The sequence below is a fragment of the Phyllobates terribilis genome, unplaced genomic scaffold (genome assembly GCF_046119375.1).
Source record: "Phyllobates terribilis strain yellow unplaced genomic scaffold, ASM4611937v1 Scaffold_4__5_contigs__length_816908805, whole genome shotgun sequence".
NCBI classification, from domain to species: domain Eukaryota; kingdom Metazoa; phylum Chordata; class Amphibia; order Anura; family Dendrobatidae; genus Phyllobates; species Phyllobates terribilis.
This window is the reverse complement of record NW_027362764.1, coordinates 761398528-761409401: the sequence shown is the minus strand read 5'-3', so window position 1 is coordinate 761409401 and position 10874 is coordinate 761398528. Positions and strand designations below refer to the sequence as shown.

The window sequence follows — 10874 nt, the reverse complement described above, 5'->3', positions numbered from 1 at the left end:
GTAATGTAATGTATGTACACAGTGACTGCACCAGCAGAATAGTGAGTGCAGCTCTGGAGTATAATACAGGAGGTAACTCAGGATCAGTAATGTAATGTATGTACACAGTGACTGCACCAGTGGAATAGTGAGTGCAGCTCTGGAGTATAATACAGGAGGTAACTCAGTATCAGTACAGGATCAGTAATGTAATGTATGTACACAGAGACTGCACCAGCAGAATAGTGAGTGCAGCTCTGGAGTAAAATACAGGATGTAACTCAGGATTAGTACAGGATCAGTAATGTAATGTATGTACACAGTGACTCCACCAGCAGAATAGTGAGTGCAGCTCTGGAGGATAATACAGGATGTAACTCAGGATCAGTACAGGATCAGTAATGTAATGTATGTACACAGTGACTGCACCAGCAGAATAGTGAGTGCATCTCTGGGGTATAATACAGGATGTAACTCAGGATCAGTACAGGATCAGTAATGTAATGTATGTACACAGCGACTGCACCAGCAGAATAGTGAGTGCAGCTCTGGAGTATAATACAGGTTGTAACTCAGGATCAATACTGGATCAGTAATGTAATGTTTGTACACAGTGACTGCACCAGCAGAATAGTGAGTGCAGCTCGGGAGTATAATACAGGATGTAACTCAGGATCAGTAATGTAATGTATGTACACAGTGACTGCACCAGCAGAATAGTGAGTGCAGCTCTGGAGTATAATACAGGATGTAACTCAGGATCAGTAATGTATGTACACAGTGACTGCACCAGCAGAATAGTGAGTGCAGCTCTGGAGTATAATACAGGATGTAACTCAGGATCAGTACAGGATCAGTAATGTAATGTATGTACACAGTGACTGCACCACCAGAATAGTGAGTACAGCTCTGGAGTATAATACAGGATGTAACTCAGGATCAGTACAGGATCAGTAATGTAATGTATGTACTGTGATGTAGCAGACATCCCTTTAATAGTTCAGTGTGTTTGAATGACCATGTACCTTCCCCTTTAATTGACGGGTCACATGACCGTGACATCACACAGGTCCTTATGCACACAGAGGGTGTGGACACATGACTCTGATCAGTTAAGGTCCTATCTGTGGATGTGTGCATGTGTGCTGCAAGATATATAAACCCTGTGTGTTCCTGTGTGGGAGTGTTCTGGTGTGTAGGAGTTCCTGTGTGTTGGGAGCTCCTGTGTGGGCACCGTGTGAGCGGCACGAGGCTGTTCCCTGGGTGTGTGTGTGTGTGTGTGTGTGTGTGTGTGTGGGAACACCGCTCGTGTGAGGCCTGGTGGACTCCGGTGGAGGTGAAGCCTGGATCCCTGTGTGAGAGTATGGGGGATGCCAGTAAGCCTCGGAATGCCACACAAGCGTCCTGGAGGGTGAAGCCTGGATATGAGAGTGTGAGAGATGCCAGTGGCCTTGGACGGGTGGAGGGCTGGAGACCACGTGTGGTCAAGCCTTAGAGCCACAGTGGTGGCGGACTGAAGCAGCTAAAACCGACTAAGGTAATACTCTTTGTGTTATGGACATTCACATGGACATTGCTTTATTATTACCTTGCGGAAGGCTGTTATTAGAACCAAGTGGGCCTGTCTGCCACTTGGGCTTGTTTGACTTTATATGTGTGAACTACAGTTTATGGAGTTTAATAAACTGCTGAGCATTGTTGAACTTATCATATGTGAGTTGATTGACGCAGCAAGTGAGTATCCCCCAGTATAATAAGTAGCGCTGCCTTACATGTGGTTTGAGAGTGCGGGCAACTGCAGTCTGGTTGCTAGGGGCACTCTGCAGTCTGGTTGCTGGGAGCAATTGCAGTCTGGTTGCTAGGGGCAATTGCAGTCTGGTTGCTGGGAGCAACTGTACAGGTCGACGAGTGTGGTGGAGCATCTGGCTGCAACTCGGCAGGGTGAAGGTCGTCGTCGCACTCAAACCTGGTTTTCTGTGGCTCGGCAGGGCTCACGAAGGTCAAAGCATCTTGCTGCAACTCGGCGGGGTTGCGAATGTTGTCGTCGAACTCAAACCTGATTTGCTGTGACTTGGCGGGGCTCACGAAGTTCAAAGCATCTTGCTGCAACTCGGCGGGGTTGCTTAGATTGACATCGCACTCAAATCCTGTGTTGCGGTGGCTCGGCGGGGCCACGAAATTTTTTTGGGGAGAGCGGTGAAGTTCAAGTGTGAACAGTGTACCGTGATGGCTGTGAGCAAAGCAGCAGAGGTGTCTGGAGCTAATGAGCTTTTGAAGGGCCGGTTGGGACCGGAGCAGGTATTTGAGAAACTCTTACAGGACATGGTGCGGGAACCGCAGGAGCTGTGGGCACCGTATAGAATGGCGGCAGTGGACCATTCTATGGACTCTCCGGGAGCGCCCGTGTTGTCCCAGAGTGCCCGGGGAGGTGGTAAGAGGTCTTGTGAACTGAGTCCTAAGACTGTCGCTGATTTTTTTGTGCAAAAATTACCCTGACGGTGTGGTTGTTAAAAAGAGGGCGGAGTCTAAAAAGGGGGCGGATTTTCACAAGAGTGTGGAGTGTAGAAAACTGGAAATTGTTGATGATTGTGGGTGGGTACCTCCTAAAAATGACAAGGTGACCATTGATAACGGGGTAGCTCCAGTGGAAGGGGGTGAAGTCAAAGGGGGAGGTGACCTGGTAGTCCACAACATCATGGGGAGTGACACAGACCCCATAGCTGACGGTGACCCTACGGAAGTAGAAGGAGAGGTCAGTCAGGAGGGGATAGATGAGGTGAGAAAGTCAACCTCGGGAAGACGGCGCAAGGGCCACAAAAAGGTTGCTCCTGTAGTCTTGACTAAAAGTGAAAATAAAGAAAATGTAATGGTGTGTGCCATTGTTACAAGGGTGGATCCTCCTTCAAAGGCAGAAGAGGAGGTGACGGACCTGGAGAACGTGTCCTCAGACCAGCAGAGCCTGGAGTCTGAACGGCAGAGGGTATACCAGGTTGTGAAGGACTTACAGCGAAGTCTAAAGGAAAGCAACGAGGAAGTTGTCCAGTGGAAGGAGATGTTCCACGCAATTAAGGAGGACCGCCGCAAAATCAAGGAAGAGGTTTTGCAGTTGGAACCTGAGAAGGAGGCGCGGCAGGATGGAGTTTCTGGACGTGAACAAATTCTAGAACGACTGCGCAAACAGCACAACCAGGAGCTGTGTGACTCCAGGAAGGAGTGTGGTGAACGCAGTAGGGAACTGCAACAGATTAAGAGAGATTATGAGGATCTCCTCAGGGTGAAGGAAAAACTAGAGGAGGATAAGGCGGATGCAGAGCAAGTGCGCCAAGTGGTTGAGACCACTCTGCAAGATATTCGTGAGGAGAATGATGATCTCCGGGGAAAGACCCTAGATCTGGAAGCTCAGGTGAAGGAGCTACAGATGTCCTGTGATACGCTCCAGAAGGCGGAGACGTACCTTAAGGAAACAGTCAGCAAGATGGAAGCTGAGCGAAAGAAGATGGAGGAGTCCATCGGAAAAGCCACAGACCAGGGCCAGGAGTTGACCGCTGGTGATGGGAGGTATGAAGCTGAGACCTCCTCGAGTGATGTGGGCTCGGAGGATTCGGTGGATGTCTGAGCCGAGATCAAGCAGCTCAAGGAGTTGCTACAAGCCCAGTGGACGCAAGAGAAGCGTGAGAGACTGGCTATTGAGAGCCGAATGGGCGCATTGGAGACGGAGATGTCTGAGAGAGATCTGCTGCTGGAAGAGCAGTTGAAGCAGGAAGAGCTTCAGAGATGGACTGCTGATAGGCGAGTAACTGAGCTGGAAGGAGAAGTCTTAGAGCTCAAAGTTCGCCTAGCAAAGTGTCACGTGGTGAACGAGGTCTCCTTGGAGAAGAGAAAAGGCAAACAAGTTGCACTTACTCCCTTAGACCATGAGAAGGTGGACCTGAGGAGAGCTAAGAGTTTGGTGTTGGAAGATAAAGGTGAAGTGGAGGTGGTCAAGACGAAAAGTTGTGAAGTTGTAGCTGTGAGTCAGCTCAGGGGAAGCATCCAGGGTGAAGAAGCTGGAAGTCAGTTGTCCCTGAAACCTGAGCTGGTTGATCGTCTGGAAACCACTGGTGAGACCGAAACGTCTCGGTACAAGTGCCTCGTAGATGTACCCAAGGACTTGAGGGAAGAATGCACCCGTGAGTTCATGCATGAGGAGTTTAAGAAGGCCGTGGGAGCCTGTAAGGTGTACTCGACCTCAGAAGCTAAACAGCTGGTGGTCCTGTCCACAACCGAAGTCACGGTGAAGAGGGTGGCGATCCTGAGTGACATATATATTGGTGATGTATTCGCACGAAGCGGTTTCTCCGGTTGAAGACGGAGCAAGCCGCTAGACAACTGGAGCTGATGAGAAAGGCTCACAGTCTGCGAGAAGAGGTCATCCAGGTGCCTCGTGTTCTGATGAGAGAGCTCATTGGGAGAAATGGCCGAGCCATGCAGATGATGGTGAAAAAGTCTGGTGTGGTAAAAGTAAGCAGTCCACGTGATCGTCGGGACTGGATGCCGGATGAAGACGGCATGGTGTCGTTCTACGCTGTAGGAACGAAAGAAAGTCTTGCAGATATGAGCATGCTGGTGGAGTACCGAGTGACCTACCTGCGAGAGGTGGAAAAGTTGAATCTCGCTAGACTGCGAGTGGATAGACAGCATCATCTGAGCAACAGAAGATGGCAGCCGTCTAGAAACTGTGAGACCAGACAGAGAAAGGGCTCCCTAAATATCAGAGCAGCTGAGGTTAGGGACCTTTCAAGATGTCCTGCGAGTGGGTTTGGAGGTAGTGAGACCTCCAGTGACTCAGGGTTGAGTGGCCCATACAATCGACCCAATAGAGGACGGAACCATGTGGAGTCACACTGTTGTATTGACCGCTGGGAGTGGGGGAGCCGCTGGGAGCGGCGGAAGTCTGACAAGTTTACGACCCGGAAATGTGACTTGAAGGAGTCGATGACATTGACAGATGGTAGATCCCTAAGGAGTGGGCTAATGTCAATGTTTAATGTTCCAGGGGCTGGACAACGCAAGGGTCAAGTGCATGGTCTCAGTGTGAACTGTGGGATATAGACTGTTTTATATATTATGTGTTCAACCCCACAAGTTTGAACAGAGGGGGGGAATATGTGATGTAGCAGACATCCCTTTAATGGTTCAGTGTGTTTGAATGACCATGTACCTTCCCCTTTAATTGACAGGTCACATGACCGTGACATCACACAGGTCCTTATGCACACAGAGGGTGTGGACACATGACTCTGATCAGTTAAGGTCCTATCTGTGGATGTGTGCATGTGTGCTGCAAGATATATAAACCCTGTGTGTTCCTGTGTGGGAGTGTTCTGGTGTGTAGGAGTTCCTGTGTGTTGGGAGCTCCTGTGTGGGCACCGTGTGAGCGGCACGAGGCTGTTCCCTGGGTGTGTGTGTGTGGGAACACCGCTCGTGTGAGGCCTGGTGGACTCCGGTGGAGGTGAAGCCTGGATCCCTGTGTGAGAGTATGGGGGATGCCAGTAAGCCTCGGAGTGCCACACAAGCGTCCTGGAGGGTGAAGCCTGGATCTGAGTATGTGAGAGATGCCAGTGGCCTTGGACGGGTGGAGGGCTGGAGACCACGTGTGGTCAAGCCTTAGAGCCACAGTGGTGGCGGACTGAAGCAGCTAAAACCGACTAAGGTAATACTCTTTGTGTTATGGACATTGCTTTATTATTACCTTGCGGAAGGCTGTTATTAGAACCAAGTGGGCCTGTCTGCCACTTGGGCTTGTTTGATTTTATATGTGTGAACTACAGTTTATGGAGTTTAATAAACTGCTGAGCATTGTTGAACTTATCATATGTGAGTTGATTGACGCAGCAAGCGAGTATCCCCCAGTATAATAAGTAGCGCTGCCTTACAGTACACAGTGACTGCACTAGCAGAATAGTGAGTGCAGCTCTGGAGAATAATACAGGATGTAACTCAGGATCAGTACAGGATCAGTAATGCAATGTATGTACACAGTGACTGCACCAGCAGAATAGTGAGTGCAGCTCTGGGGTATAATACAGGATGTAACTCAGGATAAGTACAAGATCAGTAATGTAATGTATGTACACAGTGACTGCACCAGCAGAATAGTGAGTGCAGCTCTGGAATATAATACAGGATGTAACTGAGGATCAGTACAGGATCAGTAATGTAATGTATGTACACAGTGACTGCACCAGCAGAATAGTGAGTGCAGCTCTGGAGTATAATACAGGATGTAACTCAGGATCAGTAATGTAATGTATGTGCACAGTGACTGCACCAGCAGAATAGTGAGTGCAGCTCTGGAGTATAATACAGGATAATAATATAATGTAGTTTCCCATATACAGGAATAATATCAGTTACCGCCCCTCGGCGTCACTCCTGCTGGTGTAACATAAGACGGTTCAGTCGCACTGTAATAAGGATCAGGCGAGGTTTGATATGACAGCTTCTGACCACAGAGCGGCTGCACATCTCATCTCCGTCCAATCCCTCCATCCACACAGGTTATTTGAAGCTACCAGATAAGTGGTAATATCTGTGCTCCTGTGATGTGCCGGGCAGCAGAGGGCACCGAAATATTCTTCCGGGATCCTGTCCAGCACTGACTAATCCCTCAGGAATGTAAATAATTAGCAAGTCCTGGATTTATGAGCGGAAAAGAATCATATAATAAACTGTACGAATAATTCTTCCCTGAAAATGTGCAACATTGATCCGGTATTAGAGAAGCAAAACTGCAAGTAGATACATTTTTGCTGCATTTTTTATGCATTTTCTCTACACAGGACACAGCTTTCATGAGATCGCATCCTCTTTGTGACGCGCCCCCTGGGCCGTGGGGTACCCGGAGCCGGGCCTCGTAGATGCTGGGGGTAGTAGTCACCGTGGCGGTGACCCGGTCCGTGACCCAGGGCGGTCAAACCAGTGGTAGTCTATGTGTATAGGTTATATAGTCCGACTACGCCACCTGTGGATTGCGGTCATTGGTAACCACCGCTGCGGAGCAGTCCACTGAAGCTGGTGATATGCGCAGCAAGGTAGTGTAACTCCCCACAGGAAGAGTGTAGCTTCAGGGCAGCGTGTATGGATGGTAGTGGTGATAGTGCAGGGTGTCGCGGTGCAAGAAAAATCACAGAGTCCAGATGATGCAGTCCCAGATCTTTTACTGGTGGTAATTATATAGGCCTCAACGGGAGTACTTGCTAGGGGTGAGGGCCTGGTCAGTCTGGGAGCAATCCTAGAACTCCCCTGGTCAGGTGGAGTTGTAGGCCTGCCGTTCTGACTGTTCTCTTTTGGCTATCCCTCTTATAGTCTTATTGTAGCCCACGTACCTGAGTGTGACGTGCTGCTCACCCGTATGGCTGGCGACTCGGATCCTGTGTATTCTCGCTCCTCTGTGGCGGTACTGGTCCTTTCGTGTGGCGGAGCCTCCGGGCTTCTGTGGGCCAGGAGACCTGCAATCTCCTGCCTTGCGGTTTCTGCTGATGGGCTTGAAGGGTCCCACAGCCTCGGACTCCGGTGTCCGGTTCTCTGTATGTACTCTGCCAGGACGAGCTCTGCACAGCTCCAGTCCCTGGCTTCTTGCTCCTTAGTGTCCTGCTTGACTCCTGACACTGAACTAACCTAACCCCGCCTCCTGATCCAGTTATATAGGGCAGGATCCTTTTTTGGACTGGAGCAGGAGGTGTTGCATGTAGTGTGTTCCCTGACCAGGAAACTCCTGTTTTGCTCCCAGACATGGTATTACTACCACTGTGGCAACCAGACCCCCTGGGGTGCCACATTTGAATGGACAGTTAAATGCCGTAGAATTTCTGTTGTTTGCTGATTGGTGATTTTTTTTAAAGCGTCTAAAAATTTACATTTTTGTAATTTTTTTTTAATATTATTTACTAATTTTAAAGGAAAAAAAAATCTGATTTTTATTTTACCTCTAGAATACAGGAGCATAGAAATGCACTGGTATATACAGATGTAGTTCTATGTACCAGTACAATCTGCCGGGAATCAGGGAGATTACAATGCACATTCAAGTAGAAAAAATTCTCCACACCAAATCAGTGCAGCCTTTGGTGTGGCGCCCCTGAGGGTTCAGTCGTCACAGGGGTACTGCACCTCAGCTTGAGGTGTGGTATCTCCTCTTCCGGGTAAGGATGGAGTACTTCTCGGGACCCTACTTCATCACTCAACACTACACCACTCCTGTCCTGTAGGGGGCCTAAATGCACCAGGGTGCTGCCCCGGCCCGGGATATAGGAGATGGGGGGGGGGGGGGACCAGAGATAGGGGGAACCATGTAGTGGGTGAGGGTGGAGGACACACTTTTAGGGTACACTTACTAATTCATATTTAATCTACGGCCATCTTGGGTTCAAGGTCTTTGATTGTGATCTTCATCAGTGATTATGGTCTTCGTCTCTGATTGTGGTCACCCACCAGAGTTCAGTAATAGGCCTCATCCGACTGAAGATACACGATCCTCGTTCTCTGGCCTTGAGGCGAGGAGCGAGTCAGAGTTAACCACTGTCTCTACCCGGTCAAGGTCGCTACCTAAGAAGGCCTGGAGGGGAGCAGAGGAGACAAGCTCCACAGGCAAAAGGATCCCAGGGGGATACGGACGGAGCGGCATACGCCACCTGCATTTCTTACTCTGGCCTAGTCAGAGGGACTCCTGCTGCAAGAGGGGTGACCGGCCCCCGATATCTGACTTTGTTACTTCAGGTCTCAGTCAGAAAAGCCTGGAGGCTTAGTGGATCCCAGGGGTATACGGATGGAGCGGAGTCGCCACCTGTATCTCTTACACTGCGTATATCCAGTGGGACCCGGCCTTACACCTAGTTCTAACCACACATACAGTCAGGAGAAGACTTAGTGGGAGAACTCACCAAGGAGAGGAACACACACCAGAGGGGTCTCGACAGGTGCTCCTGATCTACCTGGAAAGTGCTGGACCCCCTTCCCGGCGGACGCAGTACGCCGCGAGGAGCAGAGGGAAGCTTTGCGGCTAAAGTACATCTTAATGTGAGTAAAAAAAACCTGGATGACTTCAAACCCTGCTTCAGCCTGCTATTTCCTGCGCGGCACTGCACCCTCCATTCCTCATCACACTGCCCTGAGGCCTGCTCCGCCTGCGGGGAGCCGTCCCATCTAAGCTGCCTTTAAACACCGGGCCTCAGTGGACTGAAGCAGCGCTGGTGTCTATCACCGGAAACCGTAGGTGGCGTAGTCGGAAAATACCACTCAACCCTGAAAGCCCATTAAATCTTTTATGTGACTGCCCTGGGCACGGACCATGTCCGGGCCACGACTGCAACCCCGAGACATCTACACTGACCCGGTTCCGAGTAACCCAATTTCTCAGGGAGGGCCTCACAACTTGGCGTAGTCGGCAGGGTTGCGTGCCCGCAGCAACAGAAAAGAAAATCCCCATTGCCGCCGGGTACTGTGCTCCTTTCCACTAAAAGACTGTCGTTTTACACTTATCGTGGCACCGCCCAAGAAGAACGGACACCATTATGTGCCAAAACAACAGCGACCAAAGTCCTCCCATCGTGGGCCTGGCTCCCCAATGGCGCCAAAAGTGCTGCAGACCTCCCTCTCCAGCAGAGTCAGTCCGCGTAGTGGTGTCCATCAAAACGGATGGGACGTCCCTGTGAGTGCCCGTCAGCCAGCCGCCCTGGAGCCACCCTAAAAGAAGGAGGAGAAAGAGAACACACCTTGCAGCCAAGATGGACGCAGCAGAAGAGAAGTCCCCTGAGGCCTCCGACGCTGTTCCACGAGCTGCCACCTTCCTCGGCATGAAGGGTATACACCTGACCCCGGAGGAGGCCGAGCTCCTCCGAGGAGAAACCCAGGACCTGACCCGGAAGGCCCAGCGATTGGTCGTCGCGGAGTGGAGAGAGGCGGTGCTGCAGAGGATCCAGGCACGCCGCCAGAGCTCGTCATGTTGGTCCATGGAGGCCGCAGGCCAGGCGGAGGAAGCCCAGGAGGCCGTGCGCAAACCAGGAGCGGGTAAGGCGGAAACCCTTATCCCGGGCGCGGGACGCACTGTACCGCTCCTAAGTATCCTGCTGGCACCCCTGTCCCCGGGCGCCATCATATGGGAGCAGCTATCGGCTCTGGAGGCCGAGGCCCAAGCCACCGCCGTAACCGGAGACCTTTTATGCCTCCCGGCTCCTGGCCCAAAAGGTCCTGCGTTTCATGGGGAATCCACCTGCCCCAACCCGGACTGGTCCGCATTAGTTGGGGGTCTGCAGCAGCTTCCTCTTTTGCCGCTCCCTGCACCTCCAGTCACCTGCCCGCCGGCAGACGAGTATGTCTGGGACAACCAGGGGGGCGACCTGATGGGCTTCCCCCAGGAGACCCGGGCTGAAGCGCGGAGGAGGGAGGAGACATGCCGTGAGCAACTCCTCCAATTGGACACGGAGCGACGCCAGAAGGAGGTCGGCTGCGAGCGCCTGGAGGTGCGTAACAAGGCCGCAAAGTCGCGGGCCCGCCAGGCAGAGGCCACCCGTCCAAGCCCCTGGGAGGAGGGCCTAATTGTGCGATTCCACCAGGAGGCTGGATGGGGCTTCATTTGCAGCCCACAGTTCCACCGAGATGTCTTTGTGAACCGGCGGGACGTCGAGCCGCGACTGGAGCAAGGCCACCCTGACCGGAACCTCTACCCGGGCAACTTGGTGTCCTACACCCGCCAACACGGGGAGCGTGGGTGGTACGCCCTGGACGTCCACAGGGTGTTCAAAGGGGATGCCCCCACTCACCTGCCCACAGAGGACCGGTCAGGCTCAGTCGGCAAAAAAGAGCCTTTTCCCCGGTGGGGATACCGCTTTTGAGCAGCCCCGGGAGATGCATCTCCC

General features: G+C 51.7%; 1 long non-coding RNA gene across 1 annotated transcript in view; it reads left to right on the top strand.

The window, feature by feature from the left end:
* Nucleotides 1-5235: 5235 nt before the first annotated feature.
* The window catches only part of LOC141264526 (uncharacterized), an 84754-nt gene continuing 79115 nt past the window's right edge, over nucleotides 5236-10874 (top strand). Inside the window, exon 1 of the long non-coding RNA XR_012319992.1 lies at nucleotides 5236-5671. This is a non-coding gene — a long non-coding RNA (uncharacterized lncRNA). The remainder of the gene's footprint in view (nucleotides 5672-10874) is intronic.